Here is a 12,252-nt window from a genome sequence, read left to right on the forward strand (position 1 = left end):
TGTTTCTGTGTACAGTACTCTCCTGGTTTTGCTCATTTCACTGTGCATGTGAGTCTTCCCAGGTTTTTCTGGAAGCATTCTGCTCTTATGTTCTTAGAGTACAATATTATTCCATTCAACTTGTTCAGTGATTCTCCAATGATGAACTCCCCCTCAATTTCCAGTTCTTTACTACCACAGAAAGCTGCTATATTTTGGTACACATAGGTCCTTTTCTTTTTTTCCCCTATCTCTTTGAAACATAGACATAATAGTGGTATTGCCCTAGTATTGATCTATGTCCTTTGGTCATAGTTTCAAATTGCTCTCCAGAATGAATGGATTAGTTCACAACTTCAACCACACTGCATTAGAGTCCCAATTTCTCCACATGCCTTCTAACATTTATCCTGTTTATCCATGTTATCCCTTTTCTGTCATATTAGCCACTCTGACTCTCCTTGTGTATTTCTTTTTCCCATTAGTACCTCATGGTTGTTTTCATTTGATTTCTCTAAACAATAGTGATTAGGAGCATTTTCATATGTCTATAGGTAGCTTTGATTTCTTTGTTTGAAAAATTGCCTGTTCATATCCTTTGATCATTTGTCAAATGGGAAATGGCTCTCATTTTTATGAATTTGACTCAGTTCTTTATATATTTTAGAAATGACGCCTTTATTGGAGATACTTGTTGTAATAACATTTTCCCAGTTTTTCCACCCATTCTCCCCTTGCCACCAAAGCCTCCTCTCTCTACTATAATTCTCAAAAAGTATCCAGCTGCATCGCACTCACATTGAGCTCTGGGCCTTGCAACGCTAGAGCCACCGCCTCCCTCCTTCCACTGCCATGATCATCCGTCAGGACCTCACCAGCTGTGATGAGATGTTCTCCAACATTTACAAGATCTGAGAGATCGAGAACAAAATGTACCTGAACTTGACAGCCTCTTACTCTTGGTGATCTTCTCTTTTTGTATTCTCTCTCCCTTAATGTCAACCTTGTGAGCATTACAAGACCTTGAAAATCCTCAGTGTTACCAACAAGGACAGTATCTACCGCAACAGTTGTTGTTGTTGTTAGGGTAGCAATAGCAGGATTAGACAAGGAATCATCTGCACAGCACAGTGAGGCTACCAGGAAAAATCACACTTAGCATTGGATTGAACTGTATAAGACAAAATGTGAACTGGTTCATTAGAAGCCATAGGGAGTGGAAGAGGTAAGGGACTGGATTTGGTCTAATTTTTTTCCTTAGTATTCCTTTTTCTGCTTGAGAAAAAGCTAAATATTCCTTATCTGATTTGTGCTTTGTACATTGAATGCCTTGTTTACTTCCCACACCATGTTGGAAAAACCCTGAATTTAAGGTCATAAACATTTCTACAATTAACAATTCTTAGAAGACCTAGTTGAATGGTGGAGTTCAAATACCATTCGATGATTTAATATCAACTTGAAAGGAGTTTTCAACCTGAGATAGCCTCTGGATTTGTGTTTCCCTTCTCCCCCTTCCTCCAATGCTAAACCATTTTATTGGTGATTTAGGTAAAGACCTAGGTGGCATCAAATTTGCAAAAGACAAAAGACTTGGTGTCATAATTAAATCATTGAAGAACAGAGCTAGGAATTGAAATGATCTTGTTGAATTGAAAAGTTAGATTGAATTTAATAAGGTGAAATCATCTTAGAGCTATCCAAATGTGGGATAACCTTTGGGAGGTAGAGACATCCTCAGTGAAAGTCTTCAAGCAAAGCCTGGACCAGATTCTTGTTCACAAATGGAATGGAATAGATGGCTCGAGAGATCTCTTCCAGCAATGAGATTCTGTGAAATTTATTGGATATAGATGATATAACCTTAAAGTTTTCGGTCAGAATAACATACCTTTCCTCTGGCTTTGAATATGTCTCCCTGTAGCAAATATATACATCCTAGCTAAGCCCTCCAGATTTAACTCATGGCTGAGAATCTCATTTCTGAATTACATAGGTTGGTTTAAATAGGGAAGGGAGAAGAGTAATTACTCATATGTGCTGTGACTCATGTTGCAACTCATAGTTTCCTCTGAGAACATTAGAATTTGGCTTTCCTCCCCCTCCCCCTCCCCCTCCATCAGGGGTCTCCCTTGGGAATAGCAAAATATAACATATTTGTAGCTCTACTGAAAAAGGAAAATGCCTCTCATCTTCCACAAAAGCATTCATTATAGCAATATTTTGAATACAAGACATGTAGAAAATACAAAATCCTACAGAAAGTGCAAAACATGTTACACCAAAGATCATGAAAGATCAAAATAACTTGTATTCCCTCTCTATTGAGTTCTACTTTGCTCAGAAACTTATGTATTCTTTTATACATACAGTACTATTCGATTGTTGAGGCACATTCAGAAAAGGAAAGAATTTGGGGTCAATAGAAAGTCCATTCATCTCCCTTTTATAAGTATCACCTTTACTAGGAAACTCTATGTTCCTCTGGACTTATACTCTAATCCCACCCTGAAGTTGAGTAAACTTTCCTCACTCAGCCTCTCCTCTTCATTCTCCCTCCCCATCAAAAGGGAAAGAACTTAGAGTTTCTGGAGTCAATCCCATTCCCTGGACGTGTATTGATTGTTCACATAAGTCATAGCAATAGTCAAGGGAACTGTCCAGGTTTGCTCCTGGTAGTAACCCAAGACTAATTCAGGCTGCTCTGGTATTTAAGATTTGAGGCTGGAATGAAATGGGATTCTCATAGATATAACAGTTAACAAAAGAAGGTTGACTAACTATAGCAGGAATGGAATGTTCAGCAAGGATTCATTATTGAATCAATTGGACCTAGGTTCCCTGCTCCTCTATTGCTTATGTTAGGTTGTATGTAAGAAGCCTGAGGTTCTCCTAGATTTTTTGTACTTTGAAACAATTAAGCCTTGTAGATTTTTAATACCTTTTAAGAAAATGCTACAAAGCAGTAATCATCAAAACAACTTCTTATTAGTTAAGAAATATAGAATGATTGATTAATGGTACATATTAGTTACACAATGTGCAGAAGCAAAAGAGCACAGCAGCCCAGTTTTGGACAAATTCAAAGATCCGAGCTTTGGAGGCAAGAATTAACCATTCAATAAAACCATTGGGGAAAGCTGTAAAGCAGTCTGGCAGAAACTAGTTATACACCAAAATTCCACACCATACGTTAAGATAAGCTTCAACTGGGCAAACGGCTTACGCATAATAGGTGACATTATAAACAAGGTAGAAGAGCAAGGAGGGAAATAATTGTTAGAACTAAGGGAAGGGGGGAGGGGAGGATAGGAGAGGAATTCATGACCAAAGGAGAGAGAGAGAGAGAGTCACAGAAGGTAATATGGACAATTTTGATTACCTAAAATTAAAAAAGAAAAACCAATGTGGTTAACATTAGAAAAGGGAACTGAGAGAAATTCATAAGAATAAGAATTGTTCACTAGAAGAGGGAACTGAGAGAAATTCATAAGAATAAGAATTGTTCCTTTACTGATAATGATCAAGGGATATGGATAGGGAATTACCATAAGAAGTCACCAGAGCAAGGAATATCTGTATGAAAAAAAAAGATCTAACTTTTTAAACAACCAGAAAAATGCAAATTGAAACTATGCTGTTATTCTATCTCACATTAATCAGATTGGCAAAGTTGGAAAAAGGGAAATGATAAATGTCAGAGGGGCTGTGGGGAAACAGGCACATTATTGGATTGTTGATGGAACTGTGAACTGCTCCAGTCTTTCTGGAAAACAATTTGAAACTATATCCCTCACATCTTTGAAACTTTCTATACTCTTTGACCTGGCATTGCCTACAAGGTACATACCTTCACAGAAATCAAAGAAATGGGAAAACGATCCATACGTACAAAAATATTTAGACCTGCTGCAGTTGAGTGGCAAAGAACTGGAAACTGAGGGATTGCCAATCAACCAGGGAATGACTAAATAATGAATAGAAATGATGAAGAGGATGGTTTCAGAGAAACCTGGAAAGATTTATATGAAGCTGTGTAAATTGAAATGAGAAGAATAATTTATACAATAACACCATCAGACTTAAGATGTCTGATCATTGCAATGACTAACCACAATTTCTGAAGATTCCTGAAGAAACAGGTTATCCCACTGATAGAGAAATGATGGATTTGGAGGGCAGATGGAGATGTGATTTTTTTTGGACATGGTTAATGCTAGATTTTGTTTTGTTTGAGTATATATGTTTATAACAGGGATTTTGTTTTTCTTGCTTCCTCAATTTTGAGAAAGGATCTTCATTTGAAAAATAAAATAAAGTTGAATTTTAAAAAATACGTTCTGTTGAGGGAAACCATATGTATACCTATGAAAAGAAATAAAATATCTAAAAAGTAAATTCAAGGTAATTTCAGTAGATACTAGTACCTGGGGATGGGGTATTAGGAAAGGCTTTGTGTATGAAGTTGCAGTTTAAACTTTGAGGAAGCTGGGAGAATGTGAGAAAAAATTGCATCTAGGTAGTGGAGACAGCCTATGCAAAGTGAGAGAAGTGGGAGATGAAAATATTAATGATGACAGATGGTAAGGAGACCAGTTTGGCCAGAATTAGAGTATGTGAAAGGAATTTTTATGTAATAAGGCTTGAGAGGTACCCTGAAAGCAGATAGTAAGAGGTTTACATAACAAAGTAGTTTATATTCAATGCTAAAAGAAACAGTCACTGGAGCAGGAGAATGATATAGTCAGATCTGAGCTTAAGAAATATAATTTTGGCATCATTGTGACATATTGATTGGGGATAGGAAGAGAGTGCAGGCAGCGATTGAAATTAATAAACTATTTTTATCATCCAGTAAGAGGTGAAGCTATTTTAGTCATCCAGGTAAGTCAGGGTGATGACTATGTAAGTGAAGAAAAGGGAAGAACTATGACATGTCTACTTCACATGTAAAAGATGGAGGAGGTGTACCTAGAAAGCAGTTAGTCTAGAAAAGATCTGTGAATTTTAGTGTACCATAAGTGAACTCATGGTACAATAGGGCAGACAACAACAAAAATTTTCACAATAATTTAAGATTTACAAAATGCTTTATGTACAATGTACATTATCTCAATTGATCTTTACCCTAAGTGTATAAGGTAATTGCTGTAACCTCCATTTTACAGATGGGGAAATAGGGTAAGAGAAGTAAAATGACTTGCCCAGGATCACAAAGTTAATAATCAGCTAAGGAGTGAGAGGAACAGTTTTGACTCCATTTCCACACTCTGCTACTGCACCACACTGCCTCAGTTATCCATGAAGGTTAATGGAATGTTAGGCTGCATTAAGAGAGACAAAATGTACAGAAAGGGAGAAATGTTAACCCTACCATACTCTAGCCTGAGATGGGGAACCTGTGATTTTGAGACCACAAGTGACCTCAAGTGTGGCCCTTTGACTGAATCCAAACTTCCCAGAACAAATCCCCTTAATAAAAAAGGATTTGCTTTATAAAACTTGGATTCAGTCAAAAGGTCACACCCAAGGACCTAGAAGGCTACATGTCAAGGCTGCAGTTTCCTTACTCCTGCATTCTAATTAGACCACAGGTGGAATATTAAGGTTAATTTGGGGGAGGGGATTTATGTTAGGAAGTATACCGATAAAATAGAGTATGTCCAGAGAAGATCCAAGAGGATGGTGAAGGGTCGCAAGTTCATGTATAAAAATAAATTGAATAAATTAAGTATTTTTGGCATCAAAAAAAATTCCGGGAAATGCTATAGATATCTAAGGATTTGGAAGACTGTCATGTCGAAGAAGGTTTAGGTTTGCTCTGGTTGGCCTTGGAGAGAAGAATTAGGGGCAACTAATCACCATGGAAATTGCAGAGAAGCAGCCTTGGGCTTTACCTAAGTAAAAAAATAATAATCCTAACATTAGTACTCTCCATTAAAACGAGCAGCCTCAGGAGGTAGTGTAGATTAATTGAGCTCTCAAAGCTAATGGCTAATCCTTTGCTGAGTGTGTTGTAGAGACTATCCTTTTCTGGCATAGGTTGGATTATATGGCTTCCTAGGTTGCTTGCAATGATTTCTCGATTTCCTGTAAGTCTATTAAAAAACTAGAGCTTCACTCTTGATAAATAAGGTGAATTAATGAAGGGTAAAAACATCAAATTTTATTAAATCCTTAGCATGTTCCCAACATTGTGCTAAGCATTGAAGATGTGAAACTACACATATAAATAGCTAAGAAAGTATTTTAGTTTGTGAAGTCACAGCTATGATGAGGAGCCACAGAGGAATTTGACAATAATTTTTTAAAGTTTGTCTCAAACCTCTAAATACCTTTGTATTTTGTGGGAAACTGATTTTCCATTTTACTCTAAAACATGGTTTTACTTTCTAATTTGTTCTTTCTAGTTAAAGAAATCCCTTATTCTGCAATTATTTTTCAAAATGTAAGCCTGGTACACAACAGCTGCATATATCAAAGAAAGTTAACTAGCCAAAGATTACAGGAAGAACATGTATTGGGGATTTTAGAATTCCTGGTTTATAAGAAACCTTCATTCTGTAAATTCAAAAAGAAGAAAATGGATGAAGAAATATTTTACAAAAGAGAAATGGTTACCAGATGATGGGAGGCATTTTTTCCCTGCCACTTTCAATAAACAGTGTCTACTGAAGGATTCCAGCTGTGTCCAGAATGAATGGTGAGAAACAAAGAAACATCTGTTTTGGATGTGGTTGTGACATATAGAAGGAATGGAGTCAGGAGTAGAGGTTAAACCATCTTCTGCATTGTTTTCTAATGTTATCCAGGAGACAGTTTCTAGAATATTCTGAAAGGATAATTTGCTTTAGGGAACTTGGCCTGGAATTTAGAAATATATTATGTCCACGTTGTACTTTAAGTTGTAAACTAAAATTTTAAAACAGAAACACTCACCAGTCAATGTACACACTGAGTGTAAATGTGCTCTTTCTAAAGTTGGTCTTTGCGTGGTTTCATTGAAGATTTGGCTCTCTGAAGCTCTGAACTCCCTGAACCTACATATTTGAGCTGGAATAACCTTTAAAGATGGATGGAAGGAAGGAAGGAAGGAAGGAAGGAAGGAAGGAAGGAAGGAAGGAAGGAAGGAAGGAAGGAAGGAAGGAAGGAAGGAAGGAAGGAAGGAAGGAAACAGTGGTAAAAAGATGGGGGAGAGACAGAAACAGAAAGACAGAGACAGAGGATGAGAGAGAGAGAGAGAGGGAGGGAGGGAAGGAGGGAGGGAGAGAGAAAGAGAAGAGAAAGAGGGAGGAAGGGAGGGAAGGAGGGAGGAAGAGGGGTTTCTAACATGTTCTCAGCTATCAGTCTGAAAAGGCTGCTTTTTGAGAGATAAAACATTTAGACATAAGAGGAGACACAGATGGCAGTATTGATTCCAGGAGACTAAACGGTAAACTTTACACAAATTCTTTTTGATTTACTTTTTTTCTATAGTAAATATTTCCATGGAGGGAAAGAAGGTTTGGAAAAGAAGTAGAATTGAATGATCAGAAACACTTTGATTTTCCAGAAGACTGAAAATGGGGACTTAAATGACATTTTCTCAGTCAATGTTAAATTCATCAGTATTTATAAATTACTTATAAAAATAGATTGAATCCACATTTCAAGGCATACTAGTCATGAAGTACAACCAGTAACTTCAAGATATAGTATCTATTTTTTTTCTAAATTTCTAGGAAAAAAAGAGACTTTTCCCCCCAGAAATTGATGCTTACAGATAAAATTGATGCATTTGGGAAACTACTTTTTTTCTCTTTTGTCATTTTTGTTTTTCAAAACAAAATGGATCCATGGGTACAGGAATAGGGAGAGATGAATTTAGAAATGAATGTAAAGACAAAAATTGCCAATAAAATATTTTTTAAATGACTGGATAAAAATGTGTTAATACATTGCTTCTTTCGTCATTTTCTTTGTGGTTTCCTTTCAAACTGAAAATAAAAAAGAGGAAACACAGGGCAATGATTATTTTCTCTCATTCTTTGTTTAAATATTTTCCCAAACACAGACTCACACACACACACACACACACACACACACACACACACACACACACACACACACACACACACACAATGAATTTGTATAAGGGAGTGAGAACTGACTAGCCCCGTAAGTCAAACTGATTTGTCAGGCTCCTCCCATGGTCTAGAAAGAGGCAGTGGTTTCTGTCAATAGGCTCTTGGTGAATAGTATATCCCTTTGTACATGACCAATTCAAAAATGCATTGCCCTTGATCTTTCGGTGCCTTTTTCCATTGTCATTCCCGGTTCATGGCTTCTAATCTTCAACCATGGACCTTCCCCACCATTGTCCTTTGGTTCCTACTGTTTAATCACTGAATGGCATTAAAGGAAGTCAGGAAGTCATGGTAAGTCCACTATGAGTTGTTTTCTAACTTCAAATGTTAGAAACAAAACTGTTTCATTCTCCATGACAATTATTTTATTAAGCTGAGGGACCTCCTATCAAACTTCCCACAATGACTTTTTCAGACATTGTCCTCTCATCTCAAGTTTCAATACCATGCCACAGCCTTGTCTCTCATTATATGATTTTATCTGACATTTTCCGGGGATATTTGAGGCCATGGTATCTGAGATCCTTCTTCTTCCCATTTTTTCTTCCATATGGCTTCAGATCTCTTACCTTCTCATCCTTTATTCAAGTGTCCAAATAAGGTTTATTATCTCCTTATCAAGACTAATCTTAGATTCATGCCTTTGAGTGAAATTCCTCTATCCCTCAAGAGCTTATACCACTCATGTCCTCAATCACATCCTCTGTTATTTAGATTATCTCCCTCCTGCAACATCCTTCTTCACTACCTACAAACATAGTCCTCCATACACATGCACATAAGCCCAAAGATACACTCACCCACCCATCCACACACACACACACACACACACACAAACACAGAAATTCCCTTGCCTCTGTCCATTCCTGCCTAGTCATTTTATTATTTTGAAGTTAATCAGTCAATCAGTTAGCAAGTATTTATAAAAGCTTACTATGTTCTAGGCACTGTGAAATAGTTCCTGCCCTTGAGGAGTGTTCAATAGTACCGGGGGAGGAAATAGGTACAAGCATGATCTCAACTCTTATAACCCCCTCTCCCCAAGACTTTGGATGCTGTTACTGAATCCTTAAGAGGGAAAAGAATTTTGGATAGAGGAAGTTTAACTGACATCTGGTAACTGTTAAAACTGTCATGTTTGTGAGGTGACATTCCTGAGAAAATGAATGAACTAACTGTCAAAGAGAAACAGCACGAAGAATCATTTCCTGAGAATACTGAGTTTAATGCTTAGACTATGGAGAAGATATGCTAAAGAGAATTATTGAGAAACATTAATGGTCATCCTAAGGGAACTGAATAAAATGGGACTGTGTTTGCAGAGTTGAGGAGAAATAGGTGCAGGTGATTGATTGCTAGAGGTGAATCTGGCCATGATATTTTTCTCGATAGTTCATTGCAGAAATAATTAAACATTTCTTTGTATTGTTTGTACAGCTATTATTATTTGTCATACTGTTAACAAATGTTTTGATAATAATAGATGTTTATTGAAGTCTATGCAATTAGATAGTTTGATAGGTTAAAAAAGAGGAAATTTTTAGAAAAAGAGGTTTATCTTGTTCATTTTATTAAATGGGATGTGGTTTGAGAGTTAATAAATTAATGAGATAGACTGCAATTAATTTACAACAAAATGCCATAATGTACTCTCAGATTTTCTGTTATCCGAGGAAGAAAATAAGGTAATGACTCAAATTAGAGGGTAAAGGGTAGGGATCTGGTGTGGTGCATACTACCAGCGCACAACTCATGTACATATTCAGAACCCATATAGGTTACACATAGAATATTCATATTAAAAATTTACTAATATATACATACATATATGCTGATAGGTACAAAATACATGTAAAATAAATTTAGTGTGCAGGTCCTTCTAGCTAGGGGAACAAGGAAATGGTTCATATAGAAGTTGGTTCTTGAACTGAGTCTTGAAGAAAACTGAGGATTCTATGAGGAAGAGGTGAGGAGGTAGTATATTCCAGGCTTTTGGGATAACCAGTTTAAAGGCACAAAGACAAGAGCTGCAATGTTGTATATAAGGAACAAGAGTCAGTCAATAAACGTTTAGTAAGCTCATACTATATGGCAGGCACTTTGCTAACCCCTAAATAGACAAAGAAATTGAAAATCGTCCACAACCTTAAGGGGTTCACTTTTTAATAAAGATGTACCATGTGAATAACTAGGTATATTAAAGATATATAAAGGGTAAATGGAAGACAACCTGAGAAGGGAAGCCAAGCAGAAAACTTTCTATTCTAACCTGGAAGTAATGGGAGCCAGTAGAATTCATTATTAAGAGGTTATATGATAAGACTTATGCTTTAGAAAATTCACCTTGGCAACTAAGTGGAGGATGCCCTGGAGCTCAAGCCTTGTTAGAAACCACCCCCTCAGCCTCCTCTCCCCTCTGATCAGAAAACTGAAGTATATAAAGTATCAAACTCCTTCCAATTCTTTCCTTTATAGAGACTAGAAACTGGACTCAACTTACTCCATTTTGCATCTCCTGCACTCCTTGGTTTCAATTCCATGAAATGAAATGCCCCTAACCTTGTGGTGTCCCATTCCCATCCCCTCCACCCCCCACTTTCCTTTCTCCTTGTGTATTATCTTCCCCTTTAGATTGTAAACTCTTTGAGGACATAGTCTATCTTTTTATTAATTGTATCCTCAGCTCTTAGCATGTATCTGACACATAGGAGGTACCTAATAAATAGTTATTGGAGTGGATTGGGATCAGGAAGACCAATTAGAAAGCCAAGATAGGAGAGATAAGCTTGAGTTATGACTATTCATGTGGAGAAGAGAGGATACCTACAAGAAGTGCTGTGAGGGCAGAAATGACAAGATTTAGCAATGGTTTTTAAAATGTAATGTGAATAATAGACTGAGGAGCTGAGAATGACACTGAGGTTGTATGTCTAGGTGACTAGGAGGATGACAGTGTTTTTAAGAGGGGAGTTCAGAAAAGGGGAAGGCTTTGGAGAAAAATAATGTGTGAAATATAGTACTGATATCTAAACCAGGAAGAGCCAAAACAGAGAAAGAAAATTATAGACCAATTTCCCTAATGAATATTGAAGCAAAACTTTTAAATAAAATATTAGAAAAAGAGATTACAGCAACTTATCACCAGGATAATACACTATGAACAGGTGGGATTTATACTAGAAATACAAGGTTGTATCCTCCTCTCTATCACACCCCACCCTTCCATTATCCCCATCTTCTCTCTTTTCTTGTAGGACAAGATAAATTTCTATACCCCATTACCTGTATTTCTCATTTCCCACTTATATGTAATAATAATTCTCAACATTCATTTCTTATACTTTGAATTCCAACTTCTCTCTCTCCCTCCCTCTCTACCCATCCCCATTGAGAAGGTAAGCAATTCAATACAGGCTATATATGTATCATTTTGCAAAAGACTTCCACAATAGTCATATCATGTAAGACTAACCATATTGCCCTCCATCCTACCCTGTTCCCTCCTTTTTTTCCTATTCTCTCATTTGGCCATGTCCCTTCCCAAAAGTGTTTACTTCTAGTTACTCAATTCTCCCACCTCCCTTCTATCATCCTCCTCACCCTACTTGACCCTTTCTCCCCTACTTTCCTGTAGGGTAGGATAGATTTTCATACCAAATTTAGTGAGCATGTTATTTCTTCCTTAAGTCATATGTGAAGAGAGTTAGCTTCACTTTTCCCCTCTCAGTTCTTCCCTTTTCTCTTCCATTGAACAAGATTTTTCTTATCTCTTTTATGAGTTATAGCCTGCCCCATTCCATTTCTCCCTTTCTCCTCTCAGTATTTTCCTCCTTCACCCCTTAATTTAATTTAATTTTTTTATGGATATCATCTCTTCTGATTCAACTCAACCAGTACTCTCTGTCTATGTGTGTGTATGTGTGTGTGTGTGTGTGTGTGTGTATAATCCCTCCACCTACACAAAAACTAAGAAAAGTCTCAAGAGTTACAAATATTATCTTTCCATATAGGAATATAAACAGTTCAGCTTTAGAAAGTCCTTTATGATTTCTTTCCTGTTTACTTTTTTATGCTTCTCTTGATTCTTATGTTTGAAAGTAAAATTTTCTATTCAATTCTGGTATTTCCATCATGAATGCTTGAAAAT

The 12,252-nt window shown here is 36.8% G+C and overlaps 1 long non-coding RNA gene across 1 annotated transcript; it reads right to left on the bottom strand.

Annotated features, from left to right (window-relative positions):
• Positions 1 to 718: 718 nt before the first annotated feature.
• Positions 719 to 9,238, bottom strand: LOC140496971 (uncharacterized). The gene is made up of 3 exons (XR_011964481.1): positions 9,040 to 9,238; positions 6,919 to 7,955; positions 719 to 1,810 (listed from the first exon to the last, which is right to left on the bottom strand). It is a non-coding gene; the product is annotated as an uncharacterized lncRNA (long non-coding RNA).
• Between the last annotated feature and the right edge of the window lie 3,014 nt (positions 9,239 to 12,252).

This window comes from Notamacropus eugenii, chromosome 3, assembly GCF_028372415.1.
Source record: "Notamacropus eugenii isolate mMacEug1 chromosome 3, mMacEug1.pri_v2, whole genome shotgun sequence".
Lineage (NCBI taxonomy): Eukaryota > Metazoa > Chordata > Mammalia > Diprotodontia > Macropodidae > Notamacropus > Notamacropus eugenii.